Source organism: Melanerpes formicivorus, unplaced genomic scaffold (genome assembly GCF_026170545.1).
Source record: "Melanerpes formicivorus ecotype bairdi unplaced genomic scaffold, bMelFor1.0.p_v2 SCAF_15, whole genome shotgun sequence".
In the NCBI taxonomy this organism is placed as follows: Eukaryota; Metazoa; Chordata; class Aves; order Piciformes; family Picidae; genus Melanerpes; species Melanerpes formicivorus.
The window spans coordinates 2,801,272-2,812,619 of NW_027142367.1; positions in this window are offsets into that span (position 1 = coordinate 2,801,272).

The following is an 11,348-nucleotide window of genomic DNA, read 5'->3' on the forward strand; positions in this document are numbered from 1 at the left end:
AGCAGAGAAAGACCTGGGAGTGCTAATTGACAGCCACCTGAATGTGAACCAGCCATGCACTCAGGTAGCCAAGAAAACCAACAACACCATGAGGAGAGGCTGAGGGAGCTGGGGTTGCTTAGCCTGGAGAAGAGGAGACTCAGGGGTGACCTTATCACTCTCTACAACTACCTGAAGGGAGGTTGTAGACAGGCGGATGATGGTCTCTTCTCCCAGGCAGCCAGTACCAGAACAAGAGGACACAGTCTCAGGCTGCACCAGGGGAGGTTTAGGTTGGCTGATAGGAAGAAGTTCTATACAGAGAGAGTGATTGCCCATTGGAATGGGCTGCCTGGGGAGGTGGTGGAGTCACCATCATTGGAGGTGTTCAGAGGAGACTTGATGGGGTGCTTGGTGCCATGGGTTAGTTGTTTAGGTGGGTTGGATTGGTTGATGAGTTGGATGCGATGATCTTGAAGGTCTCTTCCAACCTGGTCTAGTCTAGTCTAGTCTAGTCTAGTCTAGTCTAGTCTGGTCTGGTCTGGTCTGGTTTATTCTATTCTAACCCATCCCATCCTACCCTACCCTATCCTATCCCACATACTTGCTTAGGATGAGACATTTATGTTGCTGTTTTAGTTACTGTAAAGTAGCTAGAGATTTTTTCAAATGCTTAAAATCCTGTGCTTACATTGACTTCAATGTGTCCAAAAGAAACCAATGTGTTCATCTGCTGTCTCTGAGTATAAACAAACAGAAGCCTATGAAAAATGAAAATATTGCAATTAATGACAGCACAGGAAAAGCATAAAGCTATCTTAAATTTCCTGTGCCTGCTGTCTTTTTTCTTCTTCTTAAAGTGCTCTCTGCTTTCACTTAAAATTTCACAGCCTTAGAAATATCTTTTTGGCTTTGCACACATTTATAAACCTCAGAGTATTCAGACTAGGGTCAGGGGTGTTGATTTATACAGTCAGTCATTCAGAGCAGAAGATGCAGCTCTCCATTTGTAGACAAACCATAGCCATAGCCTGTCATTTGTTCACACAAGTAATATGATGAATAATTAAGAAAATTGATCTAATTTGGGAAAATTACAATCAGGTCATGTACATTATGGGGGAAAGAACTAAATTAATTATGTACAGTGTGTAACTGTCAAATACAAGCAGCATGTGTAATGGAAAGCCAACAATATATAAGGATCCAGCTATTTCTCTAAAGCCTGAATCTCTCTGGATGTTCCCCAGGTTCCCAAACTGCTGTACTCCATCTAATCAAGCTTGTAAAAGATGAGCCAGGATTTGAAGAAATATTTTAATAAGGATTGAAGAAATACTTTAATAAGGATTGAAGAACTATTTTAATAAGGATTGCTGTTCTGCAGAATCAAAATGGTAGTCTGACTACCAATGGCTGCACCATTGCTTGGCGGGGGGGTGGGGGGGGAGGTTGTGTTGCAGGGTTCAGTAGCACTCTCAGTAAAACTGCAGGCAGTTACTGAGGGTCGAGTTTGGAGAATAAAACTTGTGAAAAATAGGCCAACTGTGAATCACTTATACACATGAACAAGTCCAGAGAGTAAATAATCTTTAAGGATGTTTGTCACAGCGCCTCATTATCAGTCCCTTAAAATGTAGTAGTCCACTGTAGCTGGTCCACTGTAAAATTTCTGTTCTGAAATTTTTTGTTTCTTGAACCTTTTTAGGGCAAATATTCTCTTTCCTAGAGGCTTTAGAAACATTGCTACATCTAAATTGTGCTAATTATTAAAACATGAACAGTAAAGAATGAAAGCTTACCCGAAACGGCAGCATATAAGCCCATCTGCTTTTTTTATTGGTTTATATCCTCGAAGAACTCCTAAGAAAAGGAAGCACATGAGCCAATTTTGAACAGTGAGAGCCTCAACTTTCAGTCTAAGTACTTTTAGTGGGTCTGCATTCCAGTTACAACTTTGGGAGTAGGAATTTTTATTCCAACTCTGTTTTCAAAACCTATAATCTTATCACTCAGTGTGCATAGACTTCACATTTACTTTAATACAGAGAGGACAGATCCTTTACCAAATGGAGAAAAAAAATACTAGAAGGAAGAGAAACCAATTTCAGTATGGACTGGATGTTCACAATGGACTCACTGGGGACCTCTGATCTTACAGTCAACAACCTTGTATTTCCATCTGCTCAGTTTTTCTTCTATGACTACCTTAAAAGAATTCTTGCCATATGTCATTTGAATCCTTTGGGGACTTTGAATGAAAATGAGAAGACTACTTAAGCAAGCTTTGTAAATGTATGTGTCTGTCCATATGTATTAAAGCATACAGAGTTTTTATCTTATGCCATACTTAAATTTATTAAAAATAAATGAAATGTACTGAATTTTATCACAGCTAAAATGTTCAGCTTAACTAGTTGATATTAATCTACTTTTTGCTGACATGTATGTGTTAGAGACCAAGCTTAAATATTTATATTTAAAGAATGAGAAAACATTTTAGAAGGTTTAGTATGTCCAGTGGAAGCACCTCTATTTCTACTTAACAGAGGTATGTACACACTGTCAGACTGAGGGAGTTGAGGCTGTTCAGTCTGGAGAAGAGAAGGCTCTGAAGAGACCTTATGGTGGCCTTCCAGTATCTGAAGGGAGCCTACAAGAAAGCTGGGAAGGGACATTTTAGGGTGTGAGGTAGTGATAGGACTAGGGGAAAATGGAACAAAACTAGAAATGGGTAGATTCTGTTTGGATGTTAGGAAGAAGTTCTTCCCCTTGAGGGTGGTGAGACATTGGAACAGGTTGCTCAGGGAGGTGGTAGAAACCTCATCCCTGGAGTTTTTTAAGGCCAGGCTGGATGTGGCTGTGAGCAACCTGGTGTAGTGTGAGGTGTCCTTGTCCATGGCAGATTGGTTGGAACTAGATGATCCTTGAGGTCCCTTCCAACCCTAACAATTCTATGATTCTATGATTCTATTCAAGCAGGGGTTTTTAATTCATACAAGCAATATAAACAATTGTGGTAATCAAGAAACTGGCATTGTTTAAACTAGATAAGGTGATATAAAGTACTCATAGACTCATAGAATCAATAAGGTTGGAAACGACCTCAGAGATCATCAAGTCCAACCTGTCACCCAACACCTCATGACTAATAAACCATGGCACCAAGTGACATGTCTAGTCCCCTCTTGAACACCTCCAGGGATGGTGACTCCACCACCTCCCTGGGCAGCACACTCCAACGGCCAACAACTCCCTCTGTGAAGAACTTTCTCCTCACCTCAAGTCCAAACTTCCCCTGGGGCAGCCCGAGACTGTGTCCTCCTGTTCTGGCGGTGGTTGCCTGGGAAGCACTGAGGTGCCTGAGGCACTTAGTGCCATGGTCTAGTTGACTAGTTAGGGTTCTGTTCATAATCTACCGCTCATCTTTCATAGAGCACAACAATCCCACACCTCTTTCTTGGCTTTAGTCTTAATGTTGGCAGACTGTTATAAATTATACAAACGACTGGCATTCACATATGCATGTTAGGTAAATTTAATTCCCATGCTATTTAAGCTTACATGTATGATGATTCACAGTTGAGGAGAGGGCAGCTTCTGTGATCCTTACTTCTTCCTACAGACTTCACAAGGGCAAGGCCAAGATATGATGGGCAGTAACAAAAGACTGGAGAAATCAGCCTTCAGAAAGGACAGAATATTAAACTTCTGGGCTTTTAAGGCAAATTTCTTATAGATATGGATTATGTAATTGTCAGTTTCTTGAATCTGAAACTTCAGAAATTTGCAGAAGAAAAAAAGAAGGGAAGGGATGTCCTGGTGTAGTCTGAACAAAGGTTTTTCCTTAGTATTATTCATGCAAGTGCTAAAGCCCACATCTAGAAGGATAAAGGACCTGCTTAACCACTTTGCAGTGCATCAGCAGCAGAGAGTGAAACATGCTGCAGATATAGCTCTGAAGTGAAGGCAGCAAAATGGTCAAAAATTATTGATTTCATTTCTCAGCAAATTGCCTAGCCTTTAATCCAACCCTCCAAAATATGTGGTGGCCTGTCACTGCTGAAGCTGTTAGAAAAATGTGTTACTGATTAAAAGCATATATTGTCTCTGTGCAGAGTGCAGACACTGAGCATATTCAGTCTCTATTTCTTAAATTGTGGTTCTAATGGGCTTACTGTTTCCACAGAAAGACTTGGTGGCCTGGGGTATACTACACTAAAATATCTTTCATTATTTTTCCCACTCTTGAATCTGCATGTGGAGTGCATTCAGTCTCTGCTCCAGCTTTGAAGAAGGAGGTGTCCTTTATTTGAAGCTGCTTGCAATAATCATGGCCACATATCATTCTCAAGTTCAGGAAATCTCACTGGTGAGAGCTGTGCCAAAGCCTGGCTTGAAGATAGCATCATCTGACTGAGTTTTGGTAACATATGCAAGCTCAGGGACTTTTCCAGATCACAAACAATTAATATATTACTTCCTTCTGGCAGAGCATTCATCAGGATTAAGCAGGCTAAAACCTTGTCTCCTTTTACATCTCAGTGTCTGAAGAATTTATGATACTTAAAAGAAGTGGAATGAAAATAAAACACTTCCTAACATTCTTTCCTCAACATTGTCCTATTTGTTGAGCTATCTGTTCGGAATCTCTTGCTTTTTATCAAATCTGGGAACATGCATTTAGTAACAGAGCATTTCACCACTGTCCTGTAAATGATGCATCACAAAATAAAGTGTCCCTGACCCACTCTGTCATGATCTGCTCTGCTGTTGGGGTTAGAGAGATAAGGATGTCAGCTGCTCACAGCTGGTCAAGAATGGGCTGTACAATTTCTGTAGTGTTCCTGGGAGTGGCACTGAGAAGTCTTCAAGATGCACCATGTTGTCCCATCACCATGGGTCCCTCATAATCAGGTGTACCCAGCCTTTTCAGTCTTCAAGGCCCTATCCTGCAGTTATGCCATGAAGAGCTTGTTTGTGAAGGTTTAGGATACTGAATTATTTATAATCAGCTGGGAGATAACCCTAAAAGGCAAAGCACTAGGTTCAAATTCAGCCCAAACAATCCTGGTGGGAGGCTGATCAGAGAGGACAGCAAGTAAATAAACTGGTTTCTCCATGCATTGTGATCCAGATTTCAAGACTAATATTATAACACAGTTTTCCTGGGAATTTTCAGTGGTATTGTTGAGGCATTGATACTCTTCAAGACTGACAGACTACAGTTCTGAATCAGTGGCAACTATAAATTAGTTCTATGACACTGCTGTGCACATACCACATGAAGCCTATTTGTTTGGTTGTTACTAATTGGAGAATGATGATGTGGGAATTGTCTATGCATACTTAATTAAAACCTTTCCAAAAGAAGAATTTGGTGCTTGCAGGAAGCACTGATGGTGATGGTTCAAGAGATGGCAGCATTATTTGTTTATCATGTTTGCACTCAGTCTGCTCAAACTACACATGTGCAACTCGAGGTGAGGAGGAAGTTCTTCACTGAGCAAGTCATTCGTCATTGGAACGGGCTGCCCAGGGAGGTGGTTGAGTCATCGTCCCTGGAGGGGTTCAAGAGGAGATTGGACGTGGCACTTGGTGCCATGGTCTAGTCATGGGGTCTGTGTTGATAGGTTGGACTCGCTGATCCTCGAGGCCCTTTCCAACCTAAGTTATACTGTGATACTGTGATACTATGAACTCCATTCTCCCAGAACTCTGCCACTTCCAGCAACTAGGAAATTTCTTTTCTTGATGTGTAACTCAGTTTTGGTTTGGTTTGGTTCAGGGGTTTGTGTGTGTGTGTTTTTGTTGGGTTTGGGGTTTGGTTGGTTGGTTTGGTTTGGGTTGGGTTTTTGTTGGGTGGGTGGTTGTTGTTTGTTGTTTTTGTTGTTGTTGGGGTTTTGGTAAAGAAATTCACAGCAGTGAAGAAAAGATGGGATGTTGTGTATTAGGGGGAAATCCAGACAAGGTTTGTGCAACCTGTTCATGCATAATTTGGGATTAGGATGTGATGTTTGTGTCCTTTTGTTTTGCTTTTCACAGAATCACAGAATTTCAGGGGCTGGAAGGGACCTCGAAAGACCATCTAATCCAACCCCCCTGCCAGAGCAGGATCACCAGATCACACAGGAATGCATCCAGGAGAGATTTGAATATCTCCAGAGAGGGAAACTCCACAACCTCCCTGGGCAGCCTGTTCCAGTGCTCTGTCACCCTCACAGGGAAAAAGTTTTTCCTCATATTTACATGAAATTTCCTATGCCTCAATTTCCACCCACTGACCCTTGTCCTGTCATTGGGCACCACCAAATAGAGCCTGGCTCTACCCTCTTGGGACTCACGCTTTACATGTTTATAAACATCAATGAGGTCACCTCTCAGTCTCCTCTCAGCTAAAGAGCCCCAGGTCCCTCAGTCTCTCCTCATATGGAAGATGTTCCACTCCCTTAATCATCCTGATGGTTCTTTTACTATGGAAAAAGGTTTATGTCTCAGAATCACCAGGGTATTTTCTTAAGATACTTCAGTCAACTTGCAGAATTGGCTTTTGTTGATGTTGTTTTGTAGCACATTACAGCTCGTTCCTTCGGTGCTTTATTTTAATTGTCTATTGTAATGGGTTGGGGCAAACCCCCTCCCCACCACGCACAGAAATAATGACTCAAACAAACAGATTGCAAGTGATGGAAAGTTTAAATAGAGAACAGTGAGTGTGTGCAGAAAGCTAGAAACACAGTGACAAGAGGAACCCTAAAACAGACCCAGAAAGATCCCATCCCGATCTGAGGGTGCACCCAAAACCCCCAGGGCTCCTCCTTCCCCCCCCCCCCCCCCCCTCTGCTGGCCAGATCTGAGACTGCCCATCCCCCCGTGGCCTTGGGCTTAAGCAGGCCCATGGCCAGGAGATCTCTCCCCCAGTTACCAGGTGTCAGAGAGGAATGGAAAGAGGAAGTGCCAGACCCCGCCGTAAAATTTATAGCGGTGCAAGGAGTTATGGTAGAAATACATAATTTCCTGTGTCCACCCACTGGGCTGGACTTCTGGACACAGGAAACACCCCTGTAGCAGAGGGCACCCAGCCCAAACTACGACATCTATGCTATAGGATCTCCACAAAGTTTTATATCATGAGCTGTGTAGAAATAGAGTGTTACGGATGTTTCCAAGAATGCTTTTGCATTACATGGTTCCTCATATGTGCAGAATTCAGCCCAGTCCCACACTAGATCAGGCTGGCCAGAGCCTCATCCAGACTGGGCTTAAACACCTCCAGGGATGGGGCCTCAACCACCTCCCTCGACAACCCATTCCAGGGCTTCACCACTCTCATGGGGAAGAACCTCCTCCTCACATCCAGCCTGAATCTCCCCACCTCCAGCTTCATTCCATTCCCCCTAGTCCTATCACTACCTGAGATCCTGAGAAGTCCCTCCCCAGCCTTCTTGTAGGCCCCCTTCAGATACTGGAAGGCCACAATTAGGTCACCTTGGAGCCTTCTCTTCTCCAGACTGAACAGCCCCAACTCTTTCAAGCTGTCCTCATAGGAGAGGTGCTCCAGCCCTCTGATCATCCTCGTGGCCCTTCTCTGGACACCTTCCAGCACATTCATATCCCTCTTGTAATAGGGGCTCCAGAACTGGACGCAGTACTCCAGGTGGGGTCTCACCAGAGCTGAGTAGAGGGGGAGAATCACCTCCCTTGACCTGCTGGCCACACTTCTCCTGATGCAGCCCAGGATCTGATTGGCTTTCCAGGCTGCAAGTGCACATTGAGAGCTCATGTTGAGCTTTTTGTCCACCAGCACCCCCAAGTCTCTCTCCTCAGGGCTGCTTTCCAGACAGTCACTGCTCAACCTGTATTTGTGCCTGGGATTGCCTTGACCCAGGTGCAGGACCCTGCCCTTGGTCTTATTGAACCTCGTGAGGCTGGCTTGTGCCCAACTCTCCAGCCTGTCAAGGTCCCTCTGGATGGCCTCCCTTCCCTCCAGTGTGTCTGCTGCACCACACAGCTTGGTGTCATCAGCAAACTTGCTTTAAAAAGTTTACCAGCCTTTGACATAGCACATCTCCAATTGTGAGGACATAAAATCTTGGTTACTCAGCTTTGTTCTGTTTTCTAGGAAGTGTTTTAATCCTGTTTCCCAGTAGAATGCATGCAGAAAGTATTTCATGATCTCAAGCAAAATTTATTTATTTTTTTAATTGTTTGATTTTTGGCATTTCATAGGAGTCACATACATCAAAGGAATAATGCTGGAGGGAGGTGTTTCCTTGGTTCCATTTCATTGCCACCATCATCTTTGGCAGGATTTCAGAAAGGATTTCTGAGATAGTCGTTGAAAAATGGCCTGATTATGATCCCATGGAAACCACTGAGAAGATACTCACCACCTGCAACTGAAACCCATCCATTTCAACATTTTAAATAATGACATGCTGATTTGGAGAAAGGAAATACAGGAAAAACGGAGAAGAAAAAGACTTTTTTATGCCCTCATTTTTGTCCAGCCAAATCAAGGAGAAAATTTTTTTTTTTTTCATGTATTTATGTCAGGAACAAAAAAAAAAAAAAAAGGGGGAAAAAAAAGATTAATAGAACATTTTCCTTCAAAAGATTTCTTTCATTTTCATGCTCTCATGATGGGATGGACAAGAAATAGCTCTCGAGCCTTGTAAATAGGTCAGTTGCAATTCTCATGCCCAGACCACATTCCCCACTGTGGAATGCAGGATACCAGCAGGGCTTGCATAGACACACTCTCTCTAGGTCACATGGAGACTTCTTTCTTTCCTCCATGAACCCAGTCCCACTTCTCAAAAGGGGCAAGGGGACACTGGGAAGCAATTACAACCTTTTGCATTTTAATTGCATCTACACATTTCCTCTTCTCTCGGTTCTTTGGGTTGTTAAATGCATCTTCAAGTTCTCAGCCAAATTAAGATTTTGCTGTACAGTCATGTGATGCAGCAGGCTGATGTCTTGTGTATTAAACCACCCCCAGACCTGTGCAATTGGTGTGTATATTAAAACTACATTTGTGGGGGGGAGGAGGAGGGCTACAAATCTGGAATTATTTTCTGCAGTGATACCATTTCACAAGAAATATGAAGAGAACCCTTCCCACAAGTCCTAAGCGACTCACGGCCTCTTTGACAGAAAATGTGAGTTAAAACATGCCAGATGCCACACTTTCAGTATCTGTGTTTTGGCCATTAGCTATTCCAGTAAAAATAGCTTCCTCTTTAGGGGGAAGGACAATTAATACCTTTCCTTTGCTGTTGTTGTTGTTAAATTGGGCAAATAAAAATTTATAATTTGACCATCCTGTCCTTCCATTCATTTTTTTAATGTAGATAGTTATGCACACAAACTTCAAGAGCCTCAGGGCTTGGACTCGAGCTCATCACTTTGAAACCAGTACCAACTTCATCTAAGATGGAGGAAAAGGGGATTGGGGAAACGGAACACTTTGACCAAAATACGGTGTTGTTTTAATGATCCTTTTCATCCCTGTTCATCTACAAATCACTTTCACTGAAACAGATCCTGATCCATCACAAATCAGAGAGTTACAATATTTTCTTGCATTTCCTAGGATTTCTGCATGAAATGGTACCTCAGGAGCATTAACTCTTTTCCTGGCATTTAAGTGTGTGCACTTTTGCACGCTCAAGCCTTCATATTATTTGAAGGTCAGGTTTAAATGGAAAAGGTAAAAGACTGTAGTAAGTCAGAGTCTCCTTCGGAACCATTTTATCTTTTAAATGCATAATGTTTAAAGTCTTGCCAAGACAAAGTCTCCTTGGACATCTCTCTTCTTGTGGCTGAAGGGAAGGAGCTTCTCTGCTGGGTTCTGTGACTATGAACAGATTATGAGACATCAACAGCCAAATATATACTAAGGATAAAAAGAATTGTGCTGCTAAATATTAGTAGACAATACATGTATCATTGAATCTGTCTTTTAATTAGGCACCTATAAATAAGCTGTTGCAAGGTGCTTTATAATCAAGTTACCCAAATGCTAGCCCTTTCTCGAATTAGCATTTACAAGTACGTGACATATTTACAGACTGTTAATTGCTACTGTTTCTTCTTCTGTTATTATTATTATTAGTAGTGGTGGTGGTGTTAAAGGAACAGGCAATATACCCCATTGCAATTTTGCATGCATGCCTGGGGAGAAAAAAAAAATAGATGACATAAATCGCATGCATAATCTCAGGAGACAATCATTTTAAATCTTAATTGGCTGCCTTTTAAATATCATTTAAGGTCTCGTTTTCCCTGACTCACTCTCTCTAGTTAAGAAGGTGTTGTGTCAAAGTCTATTACCTTGCTGGACGTCTCGCCTCTAAGTTTTTTTTTGGTGGTTTTTTTTTTTAAATAGAACCATCAGCAGAGGTTTGAGAGGTCGATAAAGCTTTTAGATTTGGAGATGTTTTCAGGGAGCCCATTTCCTGCGGCTAAGAGTTGTTAATGGAGCTTAAGGAATTATCTTATGACTCAGGCTGGGAGAGCCGTATATTTCTTCGCTCCTGTTCCCTTGTCGAGGCTGAATATGCTGCTGTCAAACTCGCTTAATGAAAAGTAACGCGTCGCTGATTACAGTTTTATTTGGGCCCTATGTAAAAAGCACTGTTAATTTAGCATCCCCTCCTTTGTGTGTTTGAATTTGCCATGGCTGAATGATTTAGAGTCTCTCAGTTTCAAGCCGTTTTTCCTTCCTCTCTTGCCTTTTTTTTTTTTTTTTAGTAATTTTTTTCCCCTTCCTTCTTCTCAGTCTGCCTTTATATTTCTGCTTTTGTATACCAGTATGAGCTGCACGGTTTCCCTTTTCAGCCCCATAGTGTCCTCTAAAGCAGCTGAAACTGATCTTTGACTTGTGCTATTGGATCAAATGGCAAAATTAATTTCTCACACTCTTTTGTTCAAACAAAAGCCCCACAAAACCCAACCCTTTTGAAAGATCACTGCATTTGATGGCTGTTCTAGAGACAAGGTTCGTGTACCAAAGCAAGAAGCTATTTTCCTTCCACCATAATTGATAGAGTCGCTCACCTCAGGATCGGTAAGGTGTCAATGTGCGAGGGCAGACAGACACACACATACCTACCACGTCTAATGCACGGTCCGGCCCGTGGTCTGCTGGGATCTGGGCTTGTTATATAACATATCTAAACTTACTCAAACTTGTTTTATAACGACAGTGACACGAAAATTGAGGGATAGAGGTTTCGATCCACTTTGGGTTTCTGACATTTTACTGCTCCTGGATTTGCCCACAGTGTTATCACCTTGTTTTTAAGTCCTGAGCGTGGAGAAGTTCCCTCCCAAACGACGAGCTGACCACATCACTGCCCGAG